This window comes from Polistes dominula, unplaced genomic scaffold (assembly GCF_049000335.1).
Source record: "Polistes dominula isolate Pdom_NZ unplaced genomic scaffold, Pdom_raw_medaka contig_29, whole genome shotgun sequence".
NCBI lineage: Eukaryota > Metazoa > Arthropoda > Insecta > Hymenoptera > Vespidae > Polistes > Polistes dominula.
Genome location: NW_028300865.1, coordinates 3,214,386 through 3,224,056, shown reverse-complemented (window position 1 = coordinate 3,224,056; position 9,671 = coordinate 3,214,386). Strand labels below are relative to the sequence as shown.

The 9,671-nt window shown below is 42.2% G+C and overlaps 1 long non-coding RNA gene across 1 annotated transcript; it reads left to right on the top strand.

The window, feature by feature from the left end:
- The first annotated feature begins 845 nt into the window (after positions 1 to 845).
- LOC149033786 (uncharacterized) lies at positions 846 to 1,517 on the top strand. Its single transcript, XR_016178804.1, has 2 exons — positions 846 to 1,025; positions 1,467 to 1,517. It is a non-coding gene; the product is annotated as an uncharacterized LOC149033786 (long non-coding RNA).
- Positions 1,518 to 9,671: the final 8,154 nt, after the last annotated feature.

Sequence of the window (9,671 nt, the reverse complement as noted above, 5' to 3'; positions counted from 1 at the left end):
CCAAACCAAAGACTGTTTCAGATATGCGACGTTTCCTTGGGGTAGTGAATTTTTATAGGAGGTTCTTACCAAAGGCTGCAGAATGGCTTGACCCACTTAACAAATATATGATAGGTGCCAAGAAGCACGACAAAAGACTTATAGAATGGAGTCAAGCATCGGAAGAAGCTTTCAAAAAAGCCAAAGAAGCAATTGCCACAGCAACGTTATTGGCATATCCAAAAGAAAAAGCAGTATTAAAATTGAAGACTGATGCTTCCGATAACGCAATTGAAGCAGTGTTAGAACAATTCTGCGATAACAAATGGGAACCACTAGGATATTTCTCAAGGAACTAGAAAAAGCGCAAATTAAATATAGGGTGTATGATAGGGAATTATTAGCAATTTATAAAAGTTTAAAGTTTTTCAGATATTTTGTCGAAGGAAGAGAATTAATAATAGAGACTGACCATAAACCACTGTCATACGCTTTTAAGCAAAGTACGGACAAAGCAAGCCCAAGACAAGCCAGACAGTTGGATTACGTAGGACAGTTTACTTCCAAAATTGTTTACGTTGCTGGAAAAGACAATGTGGCAGCAGACGCTATGTCAAGACTGGAAACCATAGATATGCCAGTCTTAGTATCAACAGAAGAGCTAATGGCAAAGCAATAAGAGGATGACGAACTAAAGAATATTTTGGCAGAAGAAAAATGGAACCTGCAAAAGATTTTCCTCGATAGCTCTGATAAATACATATATGGCGACATAGTAGGAAAAAGCATAAGACCATACGTTCCGGTCTCTTTACGGAGGCAGATTTTTAAGAACGTACACAATTTGTCACATCCCAGCAGCAGGGTAACAAAACATCTTATAGGAAAAAGCTTCATGTGGCCGAAAATGAACAAAGATATTGCAGAATGGTCCAATACATGTTTGGCATGCCAAAAGTGCAAAATAAGCCGTCATAACAAACAGGTACCTTCGAAAATAGAAGTACCACAAGGACGTTTCGAACATGTACACATAGATATAATAGGTCTGTTTGGGAATTAATCTGCCCAATCAGAACGCTCAACAGTTGTCGCTCAATGTAGACTCGCCATAACTCATCACGGCGGTGAAGAAGCGCCGTGACGCCGGCTTCTCAAGCAGCCATTGTTCAATTGTTCTCAACGACTCGTTCCAACCACACTCGTCTTCTCAACTTTGTCTTACGTCTTCTCACAAAGTTACAAGTTCGATGGGATTAATATAATCCTCATCGTCCGGTTCAAAAGTGATTAATATAATCACGCCGTCTCAAGTCCACTCATTGTAATATTCTCAGTGTAAAGTTCGGAACGTAGTCCGCTCAACGGCTACTCAATTTAAATCTCAACCAACACGCGGTGTACTCGTACGCATTTTACATAAATCTGACCACTCACTGCAAGTGCTCGGCATTCTTATCATTTAGAACACTCATTTCCTCAACAAGGTCCATTACCAACGATTAAAAATATGAGATACTGCCTAACTATGATCGATAGGTTTACTCGATAGCCAGAAGCCAATGCCGGATACCTCAGCAGATACAGTGGCAACAACACTCTATTCGCAGTGGATTTCAAGATTTGGTTCTCCTATTACAATTACAACTGATCAAGGAACACAATTTGAAAGTCAACTATTTGAAGCGTTAACCAAATTAGTCGGAGCGAAAAGAATTAGAACAACAGCATATCACCCTGCATCAAATGGAATGATAGAAAGATAGCATAGATCACTTAAAGCAGCAATAATGTGCCATGAAAAAAAAGACTGGGTAGGAATACTACCAACAGTGCTCCTTGGTCTACGCACAAGCCTAAAGGAAGATATAAAAGCTTCAGCTGCGGAATTGGTATATGGTGAAAACATCAGACTACCAGGAGAATTTTTCCTCAGCGAAGAACTATTACAAGATCCACACATATTCTTAGAAAAATTAAGACAACATATAAGGCAAATCAGACCGATACCCACAGCGCACCATATCAAAAAGAAACATTTTATTCAGGATAGGTTGTATACATGTACGCACATATTTTTAAGGGTCGACGCTGTAAAAAAACCATTAGAAGCGCCTTACGAAGGTCCATACGAAATTATACAAAGAATTACAGATAATATTTTCAAAACTAACTATAAAGGAAAACATATAAATGTATCTATAGAAAGACTATAACTAGCGTTCGTCGAAAAAGATTCCAATACCGATTCGTATGTACCCATTTAAACTTAGTAAGTAAGGATAGAGATAGTGCAATATTTTTATATATCTTTATATATTTTTATATATCTTTATATATTTTTATATTTTTATATACTTGTAAATATCTATAATTTTAAGTTTCGCATTTTATGTAATAAGAAAAATGCTCCGAAGGGAGTAATGTAGCGGTACGACCGAAGGTCGCGCCCTCTAAAGTTACTAGAAGGCTAGGGAACCACGCTAACAAGTAGTGGTCACTAGACTAAACAGTCTGTGCGTAGCCGTTGAGAAGTGTACAACTAAGAAAAGCAAGTCGCATCTCTTAAATAAAAATCATAAAATAAAATTCAGTCTAATATTACCTTTACTCTAGAGAAACCCTCTACAGTGCGCACTCACGGCGGCTGCTAGGGACATCTGCGAAGGTTGGTGCCGGCGTACAGGAAGGTGTCAGCACCGTCCTGGTGAGAAGCGCTGCAACTTGACGAGTCGACCGAGAGGTGACAGCACCGAGGAGGTGCGGGACGCCACATATATAAATTTTAGGAAAAGTCGATAGGCTACATGATGATACAGTAACGTTGTATGCGAGAAATTTTAAACGAAATTTTAAAAACTGTCATTTGACCGCGCATGGTAAGTTTAGTGTTAAATAAATTTTGGTTTTATTTTTGTTATACAATCCTGGTTCATCATTAAAAAGATCTTTATACTTTTGAAAGAAATAATCGACCATTTCATAAACTTTTATTTTACTCAACAAACTTTTAACATTAACGTTTTTTATCTCTAACGGGGCGTGAACACCGTGGTGATCTCAGTGAACGAAGCGCTAATCAGCAAAGCGGGTGTTTCTGCCATTCCGCATGAAGTGATTAGCTATTCTGGACTGTGAAGTGACCTCGTACACTTTACTCTGATCGGGTTTGGCGAGAAGCCTCCCACGGTACCAGGACACCACTGCCGCTCTCAGCCTGCCGATGAACTGATTTCTCGCCGACCGAATGGTCACTGCCACCTCGTAACACCAGGGAGAGTTCCTAGCTTTCCCCACACTCTTCCCACCGGATTCCAAAATTCTTTGCCCCCCTTTTCGTGGCACTGTGAGTCTTTGACCACAGCGAGGAAGTGCCTACTGAAAGTCTGAAGAAATCTCCCTCGATACTCCTGGACAAGTAGCGGGCAAGGTCATCACCGTTTGGATCGCAATTCAATTTGAAGGCTACTGTCTTCCTCAGCGAATCCCACGCTAACTTCCTGACTTCACGATCCTCAGATGTTAATCATTTAAAAGCATGGCCTATAGCCAGGATATCAGCGAGGTCTGTCCTGTCTCTGATAATGACACCCTCCTACCCCCACAAAACCTCCCCCCTACCTACAACAACCCGCTCCTCTCACTTCCTTTGGATGACGATGGAGGAAATAGCTTAAGAAGTGTTGAGGGGAAGACCCTTCCCCCTGTGGGCGCTAGCCGGCCTTGCCGTCCGACCGGTCGGTCCCTTCCTGGGGCACCGGAGGGTAGAAGAGGGGTTAGGCGTCGTCGCTCTAACCCCAACTCGCCCAACGATGGCCAGGAGGTGCTGATTCGGGTGATCGAGGCGGTGGGGTCCGGTGAGGAATTGGAGATCGCCGCCCAAAGAGTGGCGAAGTTCTTTATTTCCTATGCGCAGCGGGGGGAGGGAAACCCCGTCAAGGAGTAGGCAACCGCGTGGAGGGAAGAAGAAGAAGGGACCACAATAACATCACCCCAGCGTCCGTTCTGAACTTTCCCCCAGAAGGGGGTCAGGAAAGAGTGCGTCAGGCGACCTGTCTCCAAAAACTATATCGAAAAAACCGCCGGCGGGCTGTAAGGAAGGTGATCGCGGGACCGTCAACGGCATGTAACATTGACCGAGGGCGGATCCGCGACCACTACCTAGAGTTACACCAAACAAGAAAGAGTGGGGCGAGCTGCCTGACATACTCCCACGGCAGCACCCAGCAGACGATCTCAACGTGGCCCTGACCGCCCTCTTGGGAAGGATGGAGATAGCCACCAGGCTCCGGCAGATGAAGAACTCATCCCTGGGAACTAATGGTGTCCTCTACTCCGACCTGAGTCGGGCGGACCCAGGATGCCACATCCCAACATCCCTTTTTAACGCCTGCATGAGACTAGGTGCTGTCCCTGACTCCTGGAAGGAGTCCACATCCTTCCTCCTTCATAAGGGGGGCAATCCAAAGTCCCTGGACAACTGGCGCCTGAAAGCGATGGGAATACAACCCCCAAGCTATTCGCGGCGCTAGTTACCCATAGACTAACCACCTGGGCACAGAAGGGAGGTAAATTAAGCACTTTTCAGAAGGGATTCCTCCCTTTTGAGGGGTGCCTGGAGCACAACTTTGTGCTCCAAGAAATAATTACAGACGCGAGAATGAGAGAGAGAGAGAGGTAGTAGTCGTGTGGTTGGACCTAGCCAACGCCTTCGGCTCGGTCACCCACACGACCATATTTGAGGCCCTCCATCGCCACCAGATCCCACCCTCACTCCTAAACCTCCTAAAAAACTTTTACGAGGGTGTAACCATTAAATTCAGAACGGTAAACGGTCTAACCGACTCTATTCCCATCCTTTCCAGCGTCAGACAGAGCTGTCCCCTCAGCCCTATTGTATTCAATCTAGCATTCGAACTCTTAGTAAGAACACTCGCGAGCGTAAATGCAGGTAACCGTATATTACGCCAACGTCACAACAACCTGGTTTACGCGGACAATATAGCTTTAATTGCAGAATTGCCGGCAGAAATGAGGGCTCTTTTAGGTGCGATCGAGGCACGTTCGGCCAGCCTCAGGTTCAACGCCAGGAAATGCGCATCCCTCCATGTTGGTGGGGGGAGATCACAAATTGCGCGACAATTCCGACATGACGCGATAATAGAGAGACTAGCTAAAGTAAGTCGCGTGCAGGGAACGTCCGCGTGAACCAGGCGGTTGAGGGTGTTGGCCCTCCAAACGCGCTTCTAAAACTGGACATCGTGATAAGAAACGAAGCGGAAAAAGAAAGTATAATCATCGACGTCGCGGTGCTGTTCGAGAACAGAAGGGAAACCCTCGACATAGCTCGCGATCGAAAAATACAGAAGTATTCTCCCCTTGCCGACGATCTCCGAGCTCGCAGCTATGAACCAATGGTCCTCCCCTGTATCGTCGGAGCATTAGGCGCTTGGGACCACCGAAATAAACCCTTCTATCTATCTTGTCTATATCTCTTCTGCTCTGATATTCTACTCTCTCCTTTCAAACCACTCATCCGTTAAGTCGACCTCTTAAGTATAACCGTAGATATATAAACGTACAATATATAAACAAAGCTTACATTTATATTTCTATTTTTTTATTTATTTATTTATATTTATATTTATTTACTTTTTTTATGTACTATTTATTTTTTAATAACCGAAGTAGGCATTTTTATTATATATATTTATATCTATACTTACTTGGATTTTTTCCTACTATACCATATTTATATCTATTATTTACTATTATTTTATATTACTGTACTACTATTTATTATTTATTGTATAAGATTGTATTACACGTAAAGCTGATAATACGTCATAAGAAAGCCCATTTTATTTATTATATTTGATGTAAACACCCCTCGAAGAAATATGTGTAACATAATTATATTGTAAAGAACCCCTTCGGGGAAATATTGTACTTTAATACTCTTTAACCGGGGAAGTTATTGTAAATAACTTTCCCACGCGTGTATGTGTGGAAAAAAAAACAAAGAAATAAGAAATGGTTACAACGTAGAAATGATCATGAGAGAATTAGAAAAAGTGCGACGAGAATTAGAAGCGCCGCGACAAATGAGACAACGGGATCTGTCGGCAGCCCAAATCCAGCAAATGGTCGAAGGAGCGAGTGTGCGTAGAGATGCTCCACCCGCTACGATATACGAAGAAGCTTATCGAGATTGAATAAGCGTAAGAGCTATAGTCGATTTATTGGGCTATTTTAATGGCGATTCACCATACGAGTGTTGGGAACAGCAGTTCCTAACACTAAGAAGAATAAACCGTTTGAGGGACGACTAAGCGACGGTACTTTTAGGCTTACCCTTGGGAGGAAAGGCCGCGGAATGATTTCGTTCGAGACCCGAGTACTCGGCTATGGCCGTAGACAGATTGCTCGAAGAGATGAGAGCGATGTTCCATCATCTCCCTAGCAGAGTTTCGAGGAAGAGAGGGTTCGAGCAGCGTCAGTGGAGGTACAACGAACGCTTTAGCGAATATTATCATGAGAAGATAATACTGGGGAACACAGTGCCTATCGACGAGAAAGAGATCCTCGAATACCTTATCGAGAGTATCCCGAACGCGGTTTTGCGGAACCAAACCCGAATAGGGAGGTTCAATACGAAGTCCGAGCTTTTCGTCGCGTTCGAGAAAATTGAGTTGTCAACGAGAGCCGAGACAAGCCGCCCCCTGAGGAAGCCAGTGGGAATCCGATGAATGGACAGCAGCCAGCCGTCGAGAGGTGTCATATTTGCGGAGCAAAAGAACATCGAGCGTATGTTTGTCCAGAGAAAGCAAGAGGGATGAAGTGCTACCAGTGTCAAGAGTTTGACCATATTTCAGCCAGATGCCCGAAGAAGACACCAGCCGCGACGAATAGCTGTATCGCTGAAGCTTCTCCAACGAAAGAATATGTGAAGATGGTAGTAATAAACAATGCGGAGATACCGGCACTTATTAACACAGGTAGTCAAATCACGCTCATTAGGGTGGACGTTTATGTCAAAATAGACGCACCGCGGTTAGGTAATCAGGTTAGTTTTAATGGCGTAGGTCATGGACGAATAAGACCATCGATAAGTTTTCCACTACCATCGAAATAGACGGGCATTCATAAGGGATCACGATACACATTGTGCCCGAATCACTTATGAATAAAAGCCTTATTTTAGGCACAGATTTTCTAAACACCGTAGAATTTACAATTAAACCCGGGCACATCAAGATTCGGCGACCAAGCAAAGCTCAGCCGACGAAAAACGATCTGCTTGACGCATTTCAAATTGACGTATGGGAGCAAAAGATCAATTGTTCTACAAGACGAGAATCCTATTTACCAGCGTGCTAGGCGTTTATCTATGCGGAAGAGCGACGAAGTGAATGAACATATACGAGAATGGTTGCGAGACGGGATTGTGCAGCCGTCATTGTCAGATTACGCAAGTCCAGTCGTTTTAGTGCAAAAAAAAGACGGTTCATCACGATTATGCGTTAATTATAGGCAATTTATTGGGAAAATAATAAAAGATCGTTACCTGTTGCCTTTAATAGAGGATCAGCTGGATGCGTTGCAAGAGGCAAGGGTGTATAGTACGCTTGATTTAGAAAACGGATTTTTTCATGTCGCAATAAAACCTGAGAATCGAAAGTATACGTCTTTTATCGTCCCAGATGGGCAGTATAAGTTCTTGAGAGTACCTTTCGGCTTATGCAACTCACCGGCTGTTTTTCAAAAATTTGTGAATGCGGTATTCAGGGTACTAATTAACGAAAAAATTGTGTCGACATATTGGATTGGAAAGTAAGTATCCGCGGAATTTGTTAATAGATGGTGCTAGCGTCGATATCTCGGTTTGTATGATTCGTATCAGGTTATACTATACGCCGTTTGAAAGATGACATTTAAGCTACATTCTCTATAAAGACAGTTTCGCAATTCGTCATGCGTGTCAAAAGTTATATTCCATTGAAAATGAGAGAAATTTTCGAAGAAATACACTATGTGATGCTTTATTACTATAAAAAAAAAGGCTAAAACGCTGCAAAAACATGCCGAAAAATTTGTACAGTTTACGGTGAGGATGCTGTAAGTGAACGTCGCACACAGGAATGGTTTGCTCGATTCCGTTCCGGAAATTTCGATGTCAAAGATGCACGACGCTCTGGTCGGCCAATCGTCGAAAATGCTGATAAAATCATGGAATTATTTGAGGTAGACCGTCATGTGAGCATTCGATCGATAGTCCAGGAACTAAATACCACTCATACAATCATTTTGAACCATTTAAGTAAGGCTGGATACAAAAAAAAGCTGGATGTTTAGGTGCCACACGACTTAAGGGGACGTTCTACTCTGCAATTTTTAAAAAATTTAATTTTTTTTTTACATTTTTCGAATGTATGTAAGTTTGGTCTAGTCCAAACTATAGCGCGACACGTCAGAGGTCGTTCCTGCTCGACACTCATACCAAGCGAAATACGCGGCCGTTCGCACTCGTCAGTCGTAACTGCGTGATAACAGCAGAAACCACGTTGAGATACGTGGGAGATTCATGGTGTCTGTCGCCAAGCAATATTATTAATTTCAATTTATAGTAATAGTAAATTTAATAAGTAGTTAATAATTATATATTAATAATTATAATCAAGTAAAGCTGTACTTGTTGTTGATTCAGGTAAACCTGCGTACAATCTTGTATTATAATTATTCTAATCGCTCTTTGAATATGTATATAGTGTAAATATATTTCAGTTATTACTAGCATCAACCGCAGTACAATTTATTGGTGACGTTGTTTCCAAATTTCGTAAGACAAGGGAATATGTCTTATATGTATATATATGTAGAAATATTGTGTTAAAATTTCAAAAAGATCCGATGTCTCTAACTACATTTTTTTGCTGCCGGAACGTTACTATCTCGGACCGCTCTCCTGAGCGTTCGGCGCGCACGGTTCTTATATCGGCTACGGAGACTCCAAGACTTTTAAAATGCTGCTTTATTATCATCCATACGGTAAAGATTTCATTGTTAAAAAGTTGAAGTGTATTTTGCATGTGACAAAACGTATTTTGAAGCGCGCTAATAAGCAAAAAAAGCTCTCATACAAAAGAAGAAAATTTAAAAGAAAAACGCCTAACCGCAAAAAAAAAAATAAGAACCGTAGCAAAAACAGTAGTGAAGAGAAAAACGACTGTTGTGAAAAAAGTTCCTGAAGTAAAAACTAAAAATTTACAATCAAACTGATGAAAGAACTCTCAGAGATCTACGGTTTATCAGTCAGAAGAAATTTGAAATCTTCATAGGATATGCGTAACGAGATTTGGGCAGGATACTACCACAAAATTTCGACTGATGCCAAGCCGAAGCATTCTAAGTGTTCCATCGACTAATGAAAGTACCTCAAATCTAAGGCACATAACACCTAAACACATGTTTAACGGCAAAAAAGTTGTTGAAATTGAGTGCAAAGTTTCGGCATGTATCTTCAACGAAGGATTCCGTACAGTGATGAAGATGAAGGAAACGATGGGCATGACAATTGGACCAGGAGCGATCGACTTTGCTAAAAGACGCGACGACCGACGTATCAAATCTGCGAACCGTCGAAGCTCTGAGTGCTCAAAAATTGCCAGATCAAAGTGGAAGAAGGCAAGACT